Here is a 12,997-nt window from a genome sequence, read left to right on the forward strand (position 1 = left end):
AGCGGTAAGACGACTTTGTTCTTATACATATATATATAATTATTAAATCATAATAATATAAGTATAAGGGTTGAATTTTAACTTTTAAAATTCTAAGGGTTGGAACTAAAGTTTTAACTTGACTTTACTTGTTCCAAAACTTGAGGGCAAGTTTTGTAAACTTTCAAAACTTTTCATTTCTTGTAACTTATGAGTTTAATAGAGTAATAAAATGAAGACTATTCACTTTTCTAACTCTTGTGTTCTTTTAATGGTTTTCAATCCAAGAGACTTTTGGTTTTCCATAACTTGAGGACAAGTTATGGACTCCATTAAATCACATTATGATCAAGAATTAATCTACCACATAGGTTACAAATAATTCCTATGATCATCTAAACATCATAAGAACAAGATCATGAACATGAACACTTTCATATATCAAAATCACACTTAATCTTTGTAATTTTGATAACTAGTTGTTGTAAATGAGTTAGAAAAGACATTACACCATCTAAAACAAGTTTTCAAGTACCAAAACAGTTTAGGGTAATGTTTCTAATCCATTTCCAGCAACTAAAGTCGAAAATCTGCACTCTGTCGTCCCTACTCGCCGAGTGCATGAACCTACTCGGCGAGTAGGTTGAAGATACAAGTGAACTCGGCGAGTCCCCCCATGGACTCGGCGAGTTCAGCAGTCAGACAACAAGTTTTTCGACTTTTTCAAGCATATTGCAACAAGTATCAAACAAACAAGCCTAGGCTCTAATACCACTGTTGGGTTTTGAGCATTCTAACACTTCCTAAGTGTACATGCAACCCTAATAAACCTTGGATCTATGTTTGTCTAAGATACATGCAAATAATTATTTTTCCAAGGTTCATATCCTAACTAGCATGGCATGGGGAACATGAATCAAATAAAGCTAGTAGAAATGCTTACCTTGAAGTTGTAGTTGATTGCTTGGAGTTTTAGAGCCTAGCACCAATAGTGTGGATGCCTCAAGTGGAAATCACAAATCACCACAAACTTGGAACTTTGAGAGAATAGATACTACTATCTTGAAATCGGCCTCACCTCAACAAGTGTCAACTAGTATGATTTCAAGAACCAAAGCCTCCTTTATATAGTGTGGTGGATTAGGGTTACATCCATGTAAACCCTAATACCCATGTCTCTTCATTTCCATGAGATCCATGGGTCAAAGCTCCATGGAGTATCCATGGACTTTTCCATGCAAGCCTAGCCCATTCCAAATAAGCACTAGCCCACACTATATAAATATAGAAGCCCATATTTAATTAGTAATATCTTTGATCACTAAATTAATCCTAGATTAATTATAGATCACTACTAATTAAATAATATGATCTTATATTAATATATTAGAACTTATAATATATTAATAAATCATAACCTGTACTATTCTCAAATATTATCCAATAATTGTTCGGGTGAAGTGCAACCCAAATGGACCATGCCGGGTCGGGTCAAGTACATACCAAATATAGTTATGAACTTAGACACTATATCCAACACTTCTAACACTAGCACTCAACCTAAGGAGGAAAGTCCTGTTGAACCTGTTGACGAGTCCTTACCTCTTAGACATTCCAGTAGGGCTAGTGTTTCACCCCAGTTCTATGGTTTACATATTACTACTAAAGGGGATACATTTATTAGTGATGATACACTTGTAAATTTGGATGAACCTAGCAGCTACAAGGAAGCCATGGCAGGCTCGGAGTCTGCTAAGTGGAAAGAGGCAATGGAAAGCGAGATTCAGTCCATGTACGACAACCAAGTTTGGAATTTGGTTAATAATGTGTCGGGTCGTAAGACAGTCGGGTGCAAGTGGATCTTCAAGAAGAAGACAAACATAGATGGGAATGTGCACACTTATAAAGTGCAATTGGTTGCGAAGGGCTTTACTCAAACTCCTGGAGTTGACTATGATGATACCTTCTCTCTAGTTGCCAAAATAAAGTCTATTAGGGTGAGGCTCGCAATAGCTGCGTTTCATGATTATAAAATATGGCAGATAGACGTGAAACCCGCTTTTCTTAAAGGAAAGTTGGCTGAGGATGTTAACATGAATCAGCCTGAGGGTTTTTTCAATGTGAAGCATCCAGATGGAGTGTGTAAGCTTGAGAAATCCATTTATGGATTGAAGCAAGCGTCTCGCAGATGGAATCTTTGTTTTGACGAGAAGGTCAAAGAGTTTGGCTTTCTGCGAAGCGAAGATGAATCTTGTGTATATGTCAAGGCCAATGGGAGTATAGTGAGCTTCCTCGTATTGTATGTCGATGACATACTACTCATAGGAAACGACGTCCCAACCTTGAAGGAGGTCAAATCCTGGCATGGGAAGTGTTTTGCTATGAAGGACCTCGGAGAGGCTGCGTATATTCTGGGAATAAGGATAGTAAGAAACGGAAGTAAGAGACTGATAGGACTCAGTCAGGATACATACTTAGATAAGGTACTAAAGCGTTTTAGTATGGAAAATTCCAAGAAAAGGGAGTTGCGAATCCAAAGCAATACCAAGTTGAGTAAGACTCAATGCCTGAGTACAGAGAAAGAAATAGCTGATATGAGCCGAGTACCTTATGCTTCCACAGTTGGCTCTATCATGTACGCTATGACTTGTACTCGCCCTGATGCGGCCTTCGCTTTGAGAATGGTCAGCAGATATCAGGGAAACCCTGGTAGAGCCCATTAGACTGCGGTTAAGAACATTCTTAAGTACCTTCGGAGGACCAAGGAATGGTTTCTAGTTCTCAGTAAGAGTGATGACTTAAGGGTACGAGGGTACAGTGATGCTAGTTTTCAGACGGATTGGGATAATTACAGCTCACAGTCGGGATGGGTCTTTACCCTTAACGGAGGAGCGATGACTTGGAAAAGTTCCACGCAAGAGACTGTGGCTGATTCAACGTGTGAATCAGAGTACATTGCAGCAAGTGAGGTGTCAAAAGAGGCAATATGGTTGAAGAACTTTATTGGAGACCTTGGAGTTGTGCCATCCATAAAGGAACCTATGGAGATTTTCTGTGATAATGAATGAGCAGTTGCCTTAACCAAGGAACCAAGGGATCATGGTAGATCCAGGCATATCGACAGAAAATACCATTTTATTAGACATCGGGTAGAAGAGGGACTCCTCGTTGTGAAGAGGGTATCGTCAGAAGATAACCCAGCAGATCCCTTTACGAAGGGACTGAGTAGGGTCAAGCATTTGCAGCACACTAGGAGCATTGGGCTAAAGGACGATATTAGTTTGGGTTAGATAGGTAGGAAACTTGTAATAGATAATTTGTATTCAAAATTTGATGATTGAATAAAGGTGTGTTATTTATAAGAAAGGTTGTTATCTTGTGTTGATTATTTATCTATTGTTTCTATTTTGTATGTTTTGACTTCCTGAATAATAAGATTATTTAAACAATCCACTATCGTTCATATGTTGGAAGTAGATATGAAGGAAGATTGTCATGAATTTGTTTGTAGATTGTCTGAAAGGTTTTACACATAGCAAAGGATTTCTACAAAGTTCATGAGTGCTTATGAAATATGATTTGAGCATTGGAATAAACCCGTGCTTGCTGGTATCACTTCATGAGAAGTATCGCGAGTGATCGCAAGATGATAAAATCATATAATCTTTAAACCTAGAGATATGGTTATTATTTGCTAGTTGATTATACATTGATAATGCAAAACCGCATCAGTAACTTGATGTTATAAAACGCATTATTGTGTGTGACTTGACTAGTGAATAATAAAAGCATATAAGTCGAAGTTTTTCTGTTCCTTTTATTCTAAGAGGATAAAAGCGATATCTGGCCACTCGATGATTTGGTTTGAATTATATGTCGGGCCCGGTTAGAACAAAGTTGATCTGTTCAACTAAGTTCTATGTCGAACGAATCAGAGATCGGGAAACAAAGTGCTAAACAATAAGTATTGTTAGCATGATATCTAGAACAGGGGATTATACGAACACTTATCTGAAGGACAAGATTTTAATCAGAGTTGACAACGGCGTATAAGAGCTACGATTGCTGATCGGATCCTGAAGACATATGTGAGATATAGTTACTAGACTTATCCAAGTGGGAGACTGTTGGATTAGTGTCTAAGCCCGTAACTATATTTGGTATGTACTTGACCCGGTTGTGCATGGTCCTTTTAGGTTGCCTTTACCAAACCAACTTGACAAGGTAATTTGATGAGAGAGAGAGAGGATAATATGATTTATTAATATATTATAAGAATAATATATTAAAGGAGAAATCATATTTATTTAATTAGTATTAGTCATAAATTAATTAGGAATTAATTTGGTGACTAAAAGAGATTAATTAAATAAAGGGGCATAAACTGTCAAATGTATGATAGTTGAGTTTTGGGCTGGGAAACCTAATGGACTAGGGGGGGGGGTGAAATTATGATGAAGGATCATCATATTTTCGTCCAAGGCCCTATTTGTGACATCCCCAATTTCACGGCCAGAAAAGACTGATTTTATTTATACTTTATAAAAGTCAGAGTACCCCTTTTTAATAAAAATGTGTGGAATTTGTTCCCTATGAAACATGATAAATACGTCATAAGGGCATTCCGAAGAAAAATATTTTTTATTCATTTTAAAACATTTGGCATGTCATCGTCAATACAAAAACATAAGCATAAACAGAACTTACATTCATTATCACTAGTGATTTATATCTCCTTAATCTCTCTGTGTAATGTGACTTGATATCAACACCTGTGATATAAATAAACTGAGTGGGTCAGGTTGGGAAACCTGGTGAGTACATAGGGTTTTCAACCCACAATAATATAATTATTATGTTTAATCATCAAACAGTTAACCCAATTACCCATCCTAATTATCTTCTTAACTCTTAAGGGCCTACCCTAAGAATCAACTATTTCTCATTCATTCATTCCTAAGGATTATCCTAAGGAATAGGTAAGAAGTCCATCGTTGTCAATGACACAGCTGTCAAGCACAGCTGCTAGTTTTATCACTTAGGCGCAACTGCCAGAATTGTGACATTCTATATGAGGTGCAGCTGCCAGTATCGTCCTTCGAGCACAACTGCTAGGGTTATCTCGTTTATTGACCATATCGTTTGCGAGAGTCCACTCGCAATACATGTCAATGGGTTTTTAGAGTACATCGGTGAACACATCGTTCACAACACCTACAAGTTGCGAGCCTGCTAGTGTTCCACTGGACTGTCTAGAATAGTCCGTGGTTGTCATCCATACTCTGCTAGATGATGGGGCCAGCATTTGGGAACAAGGCTTATCACATCGTCCACCTCTCACCCTTACCTCATGGTCTATATCACCTCTCAACTCATCATCCAACTCATATTTCATCTACCCATGTTTTACCCAACATATTATGTAGATATAAATACATATACAGTTTAAATCATATAAAACTTGTATAAAATCATTCATCCAGTATAGATAGCAAGTATACAGATAATATGCACACATAGCACGTAGTTTATATAAATAATTCATATCTATGTGTAAGATGAAAGAGACCATGCACTCACTTGAAAAGGTGGTGATTCCGAACTCAGACAGCGCTTCGCTTCTTAAAAATAATTTCCTTCGACGAAACCTAGTATTATTACCACTAGAGTTTAGTCTATTATTCGTTGAGACTAATTAATAGTCTAGCTATTATTACTATTATATAAGCGTTAAACAATACTTATATAACCCATAATAATAGCCAAAGTACTTATTATAAGTTCCTAATAACGTTACTATAATTAAATAAAAGCTATATTAAAAATAGCGTAGGCGTAGCTCACTTACAATGAGTTTTATAGAAAACTGGGCTTTGCTTGGAGCAGCGTTCCCGAGCCAAAAAGCTCTTCTTCTCGGAGCCGTCGAGCACTCCGGGGCTTCCACCTCGTGCCAGGGAGGTTCCCTAGGCTTTTCGAGGGGTTTCGGGGCTAGAGAGAGGTTCTAAAGAGAGAGTAAAGAGAAAAAAGGATGGGAAAGGTGTGAAGAAAATGAGGGTGGAAGAGGTTGTATTTATAGGGTAAAATGTGGCTGAAATTGGTGCCACATGTCACCATCTAGTGGCAAGCCTTGGGGAGAAAGAAATGACCAAGATTGTGCCACGTCACCCATTTTGTAGCCGCACCCTGCCGACTTCTAAATCCCATAACTTTCGCATACAAGTTCCGTTTTCGACGTTCTTTATATCCACGCGTACGTAAAAATAAGATCTACAACTTTCATTTTGACTTTGTCGGCTAATTCTCGGCCGATCTTAAATTTAACAGTACGATGAGATTATACTGTTAAATGTCCGCGTAAAATTCATAACTTCTACATACGAACTCCGTTTTCATATGTCTTTTTACCGTTGAGTTCCTATTAATGAGATCTTCAATTCTCATTTAGGTCGCATAGTCCAAAAACCGCTCGATCTAAAATTCGAGTTTCGGGGCGTGCACTGCTATGCCAAATCTTAGAAAATTCATAACTTCCTCATACGAAGTCAGATTTCGGCATTCTTTTTTTTTTTTGTATGTTCTAGGTTTAATGTATACTACAAATTTTGTTTAGATCACTAAGGAAAAAAGTACTTTATCAAAAATTCACTATTTACGTCTCCCGGTGCCATGCCGATTTTGTCGTAAAACTTCGACGGGCCATAACTTCTTCATTATAACTCGGATTTTGGCGTTCTTTATATGTACGGAACCCTTGAGACATATTCTATAAATTGGTTAAGATTAATCCTTCTAAATAATCTTCCATTAAAAACTCATTTTTGACGCTCATTGTCTCTAAATTGGTTAGCCCGGATCTGCGGGTGTTACACTATTCCAGAAGGTTCCTTGGGCTGCTTGGTGAGTAAGTTGTCCATTAGGGTTTAAACCTAAATCCTAGTAACCTATAGTATAAACAAGACCCCTAGCCTTTAATTTTCGGCAACTTGCTTCCCAAGAGAAACGCTAGGCCGAAATTTAGCATCCTCGCTCCTCTCTCATAGTTGCCTTCTTGCTTGTGTTGTTTGTAAGCCATTAGAGGAGTTACAATTGTGACTCTAAGCTCTAAGAAAGAAGATTCAAGCTTCCATTGAAGAGGTAAACATCTAGATCTGATGTTATATGTTAAATTATGAAATTTGTATGCTAGTTTAAGGTTTGTAAGTCTTGGATTCATTGAATGTACAATAGTGAAACCTAGATCCAAGCATTAGGGTTTGTATGAGCACATAGGATTGTTCTTATGCATAAAACCCATCAGTTACATCACAGGAGAAGGAGATAGACGGTAGCGTTATGATATTTTAGCAATGAACATATGGGGTAAAGATATTAGGTATGGTGGTGGTGGCGGCGTTCTTATTTTTCCGACAGAAACGAGTAGCCGATGGTGTTGGTGGTGGCAGAGACTAATGGCCAACGGTGGTGGTTGCAGATTCTGGTGGTTGACGGGTGGTTGGCAGCAAATATTGTTTATAAATGTGTGTTAGTGTTCTTGAGTGTTTATGTGAATATATATGTGAGAGAGAGAGAGAGAGAGGGTATTTACTTTTTCCTTTTGTTTATTTTTGTAATAAAAATTTGAAAAAAGAAAATATAAAGGCCAAAATCTCCATTTAAAAAACATAAATAAATAAATTGAACCAAACTCGCAACAAAATCACAGTTTTAGACCACTGGTGCTAGTCTAAATTTTTTTTTGACCAAAGTAACAATTTTCGACATATCACATGGACCATTTTGCACTTTGATCATGAAAATATTCAAAAGAAAATGTGGTACATACCTATTAGACTATTAGAGAAAGGTTGGAAGGTGGAAAAATAAAGTATCTTTAACATTTTGAAGCTAAAAAGAAAGTTATTAAATTGTTAACACCGTATTAAAACATTCCTCACTCGTATTATTAATAAGAAAAAAAAAAACTCTATTATTAAATCGTTAACAGTAAGGGATGAGCGTTGGAACCGGACCGGTTCGGAACCGGAACCGGTATTGTGGTATTATAAGAACCGGTAACCGGACCGCCGGTTCCAATGCCGGTTCCGGTTTTCTGGTTATTTTTTCAAACAAGAACCGGTTATAAATAAGATGAAACTAATGACGATGCAATTCATAATATCGATCATTACCGATTATTGATTACATTTTTTTTACATTATAAGAATTATAATTAGATTAATGATCATCTTCTGTAATCTGTATGTGTATTCCAACCAAGTGTACAAAGATATGATGTTTTCTTAAGATTATACTACGTATTAAACATACTTTTAAACAACTTTAAATGCATAAAATTGATGTCATCTTTAAAAGCATGCATGTTAACTTTATTTGTTCGTTAGCTATTTAGTTAAAAAAATGCATTCTTGTATCGTCTTCAAGCCTCTGTAATGTAACTAATAACTACACATTCATACGACTATATGCCAAAACACAAGAACTGAATGTATATATGGATTAATTAACATGAACATGAAATTGAATAGATTATGATTTAAGATAATCACAAAATATTTAAAAAAAAATTTGCATGTTTTTTGTCTTTAAACTTCCGGACCGGTTCCGGTTTTTTAACCGTTTTTTTGTGAACCCGAACCGGTTTTAAAACCGGGACAGGTTTTGCTAAAGCTAAAGAACCGGTAACCGAATTGTTATATTAAATCATGACGGGTTCCGGTTCCGGTGGTTCCAACGCTCTTCCCTAGTTAACATCACATAAAAACTTTTCTGATATATTAGTTATCAATTCGAATAAGGAAAATTATGTTATAGTCATTTCTGCACATTCAATGCTACGAATAAAAGAATACATAACACCCATTGTTTCTATTATTTATAATATAAATCACATATAAAAATGACTACACGAATAGACGACCTCTTTTCATATATTCGAGTACATTTGCATCAGGGAAATATTAAAAAAAATGAGTTTATTAACAACTAGGTGTGAGACCCGTGTATTACACGGGTTTATAAAAAAAATTAATATAAAATTATAAGTATTACATATTTTTTAAAGTAATAATTTTACATAAATACAAAGAATATAATAAATAAAGTAAATAATAAAGGTTGTAAAACATTTATTATGAAATTTAATAGAATGATATACTTTACATATATAAATCTCATTAAAATGTGGATTTTAAATTTAAGAAAATGACAAGTAGAAAAGAAATAATTCAAAAACTCTTAAAAAATGACATGTGTCAAAATTAATGAAAATATGACATTTGGCAAAATTGATTTTCATTTATTAGGTTACTAGGTGTGAGACCCATGTATTACATGAGTTTATTTAAAAAAAATTAAATATAAAATTTTAACAATTTGAAAACTTTAAATTTATAAGAAAAATAAGAAATTTTTTGAATTATTACAATTAATGAGACTTTAATGCATTAGATACATTACATATATAAACCATTTCTAATAAATATCTTACATATATATTACCTTATATATTAAATGTGGATTTTAATTTAATAAAATTAAAAATACAATAAAATGACAAGTGGAAAATAGATAAATTTAAAATTTCTAGAAAATGCCATGTGTCCAAATGAATGAGAAGAGGACATGTGACAAAGTCATTTTCATTTATTAGGGTAGATATAAAGGCATGATGTTATTTATCTGAAAAAAAAAGACATAAAATTTTGATAATTGTTTACAATCGAAAACCATTATATATTTGGGAATTTAGCCGCTAATTTTGGGTATTAGGACGTAATTTCAGAAAGTCATTATATTTTTGGCTCGTTAACGATAAATTCATGTGTAGTTTAACAAAAAATGGCATAGAGTTTATTTTACTATAATCTTATTGTAAATTTTTTGTTTGAAAGCGTATTATTTTGCTGTAATATTACTCTATTTTCTCTCTGCCTAACAATGTATATTGTTTACTATATTCTCTTTGTCTAATAAATTATATTATCTTATTATAATTTTATTATAATTATATTGTATTTTTTTTTTTATGATAGAAGGTCAGGTCTTGTTGTGATCATAATGTATTATTTTATTGTATTTTCACAAAAGAAGAAGTTCATTTTTAGAGATGTCAAAAATTAATTAAAGTTACAATAGCATATCATAATAATATTTTTGGACTCCGAAGTTCATTTTTAGAGATGTCAAAAATTAATTAAAGTTACAATAGCATATCATAATAATATTTTTTGACAAAATAAACAGGATATATATACAGAAAAGAAAACACATTTAAATGGCTAAATATATATAGATGAGATAAAATCCATTAACCTTATATGTCATTACACTTTCCATATGATACAACAACTACTCCAAAACATCTAAATAAAACTCGGCATACTTTTTATTTGAAAAATTACGAATTCTATTTGGCATGCAAATCTTAATATAACTACTTATACATCTAACTTTGTCATGATTTGTTAAAATATTATTTGTTCATATTAATGTAATCAATATGGTGTTTAAAACATTTTAATTATTTTAATTATTTTAGTTATTGTGTTGGATTTTCTTCATAATATCAATCATCATAATCATGCTAATAGAGTTTAAAATAGCATGAAATAAGACGTATATTAAATGTGACAACTTTTCTTTTCTGCCTTTAATGATTTAGCCGGTCACGTTTTATTTCTAAATAATTAAGGATCATTGTATTTTAGGCTCAATTACATATATCTTCATCCTATGTTAAAAGTTATGACTTACGAATATATTTGGGTGTTATTATATGGTACTTCTTATTTATATAAAAAGTCAAACCGATGAGAATTGTATTCTTTTCTCTTTCCAGTTTCTTATCCCCCAAGGATTATAATTCTCTTGTTTAATTTTGAATTAGTATTATTAACTATCTCTAATGCTGGCGTGTAATTCTTGATTTCATTGAATAAGAAAAGAGACACTTTGTGTTATTATATTTATGATGGTATTAGAGCAAAATTTGGGTACTAATACCTAGGTTTTTGTTTAAAATCATGCTCGAATGGGACAAGGCCTCTAGCTCCAACGAGAAATCAGTTCTAGATATATCGTCTCCTTATTTTCTCACATATTCAGATCATCCCAGAAAAAAATTGTAGGTGAAAATCAATTGTGTGATGGAAAATATGGTGATTGGGAGAACAAGATGACAAACACACTATTTGCAAAGAACAAAACTGGGTTTGTGGATGGCACGCTACCCATGCCATGAAAAGACTCATTCGATCTCACGAATTAGAGAAAATGTGATGCAATGGTCAGGGGATGGCCAGTAAGTTCTATGGAGAAAGAAATCAAGAACAATGTTAAATATACAATCATTGCTCGTGACATGTGACTTAATCTGAATGAGAGGTTTGGAAAGAAGAATGCTCATCAGCATATGAATTAAGAAGAATGATAACTACCGTGCGACAGCAAGGTATGACTGTTTCAACCTATTACACTAAACGTAGAAGTATTTGGGTCGAAATTCGGTCCACTAATCAAATTCTTATTTGTACTTGCCAAGGGTGTAAATGCAACATCAACAAAGAAATTGCTAACTTGAGAGACAAAGAACGATTATATGACTTTCTTATGGGTCTCAACGAGGAATTTAATGTTGTTAAAATCTGAATTCTTAGCAGAAACCCGCTTCCAACCTTGGGAACAACATATCACCTCGTCAGCCAAGATGAACAGCAAAGGATTATTGGCGTTGCTTGATAACGTCTATTTTATACATATATTCATGATGTTTTCTTATTATTTTATACTATGTTTTTATGTTATTTAGAACTAAAAGGTACTTATAATACTTAAATTTACATTTTACATGTATAAATTGTTGTTAGAACGCAAAGGAAGCGAAAGATTGGAACTGGAGCTGAATTGCAAAAAAGCGAAGAAGTGGTTGAAGAGGCACATTACGCCCAGCATAATGGGGGAACGCCCAACGTATGCGGTTGGGTGCTCTGGATCAAAAAAGCGACTTTTATAGCATTACGCCTAGCGTAATTACAATACGCCCATCGTACGTGTGTCGGTTCCAGGGTGGACCAAAAGAGGGATTGCGAATTTTATACATCCTAAGTCGATAAAAAAAATGCATCTTCTGCCGTTTTGAGGGTCTAGAAGGCGGTTGGAAGGTCGTTAAGCTGACGGGAGCAAAGATCTGAAGGATTAGGGAGTTGATTCATGTCAGAGATCATGTGGTTTGTTGTTCTGACCACGATTAGCATTCTATTGTGTTTCCATTATGTGTTTACTTTTTGATTTGGGTATTAAAACCTTTTACTTTGTGTTTATGATTTGATGAATCTTTAACTTTATGGTTTAATTGCTATTTGGTTTGTTTATTCTTATTTAATTTATTTTGTCAAGTTTGATTGCAAGATCCATATGTGTTAAATATTGTTACTTTGTTCCCTATTGTTGAATTAATAGAGATTAGATGACCATTCTGACTGTGTTAATTTTGAATCATAGCTGTCAATAACCATTGATAATTATGACTAGTGTTGGACCAAAACCTAGGGTTAGGAAATAAAGTGATGAACTTTAATGTGTGTACGTGCATGCGTAGATGACCATTCTATACATGATTTAACTTCTATAACCATTAGGGTTAAATAAGATTAAATCTTGTTTAATACAAATTAAATACTTATTTATATGATTGTTTGTTCACTTGATCAATGAATTAATAGTATGAGTCCGGCATGCCTATCGGGCCCTCATCTTATATTTGGATTGCTCCCGAGCCCACAGCATAAGTCTGGCTTACCCTCGGGGCCCACAACTTATGTGTGGATTTCTCTCGAGTTTGTTGGCTACCGCACAAAGTAGTACAACCTCAACCCAACCATACTATGTCGACATATTCATAACAGATAAACATGCAAATCTTAATAGATCATTACAGCATAGCAACATCCTATAACAAGATACATAATCTACTGGTCCGACATTGTGCCTTCGACCCGCAAGAACAGTGAGGAAAACTCAC

This window comes from Lactuca serriola, chromosome 1 (genome assembly GCF_051521515.1).
Source record: "Lactuca serriola cultivar US96UC23 chromosome 1, Lser_US96UC23_V15, whole genome shotgun sequence".
NCBI lineage: Eukaryota > Viridiplantae > Streptophyta > Magnoliopsida > Asterales > Asteraceae > Lactuca > Lactuca serriola.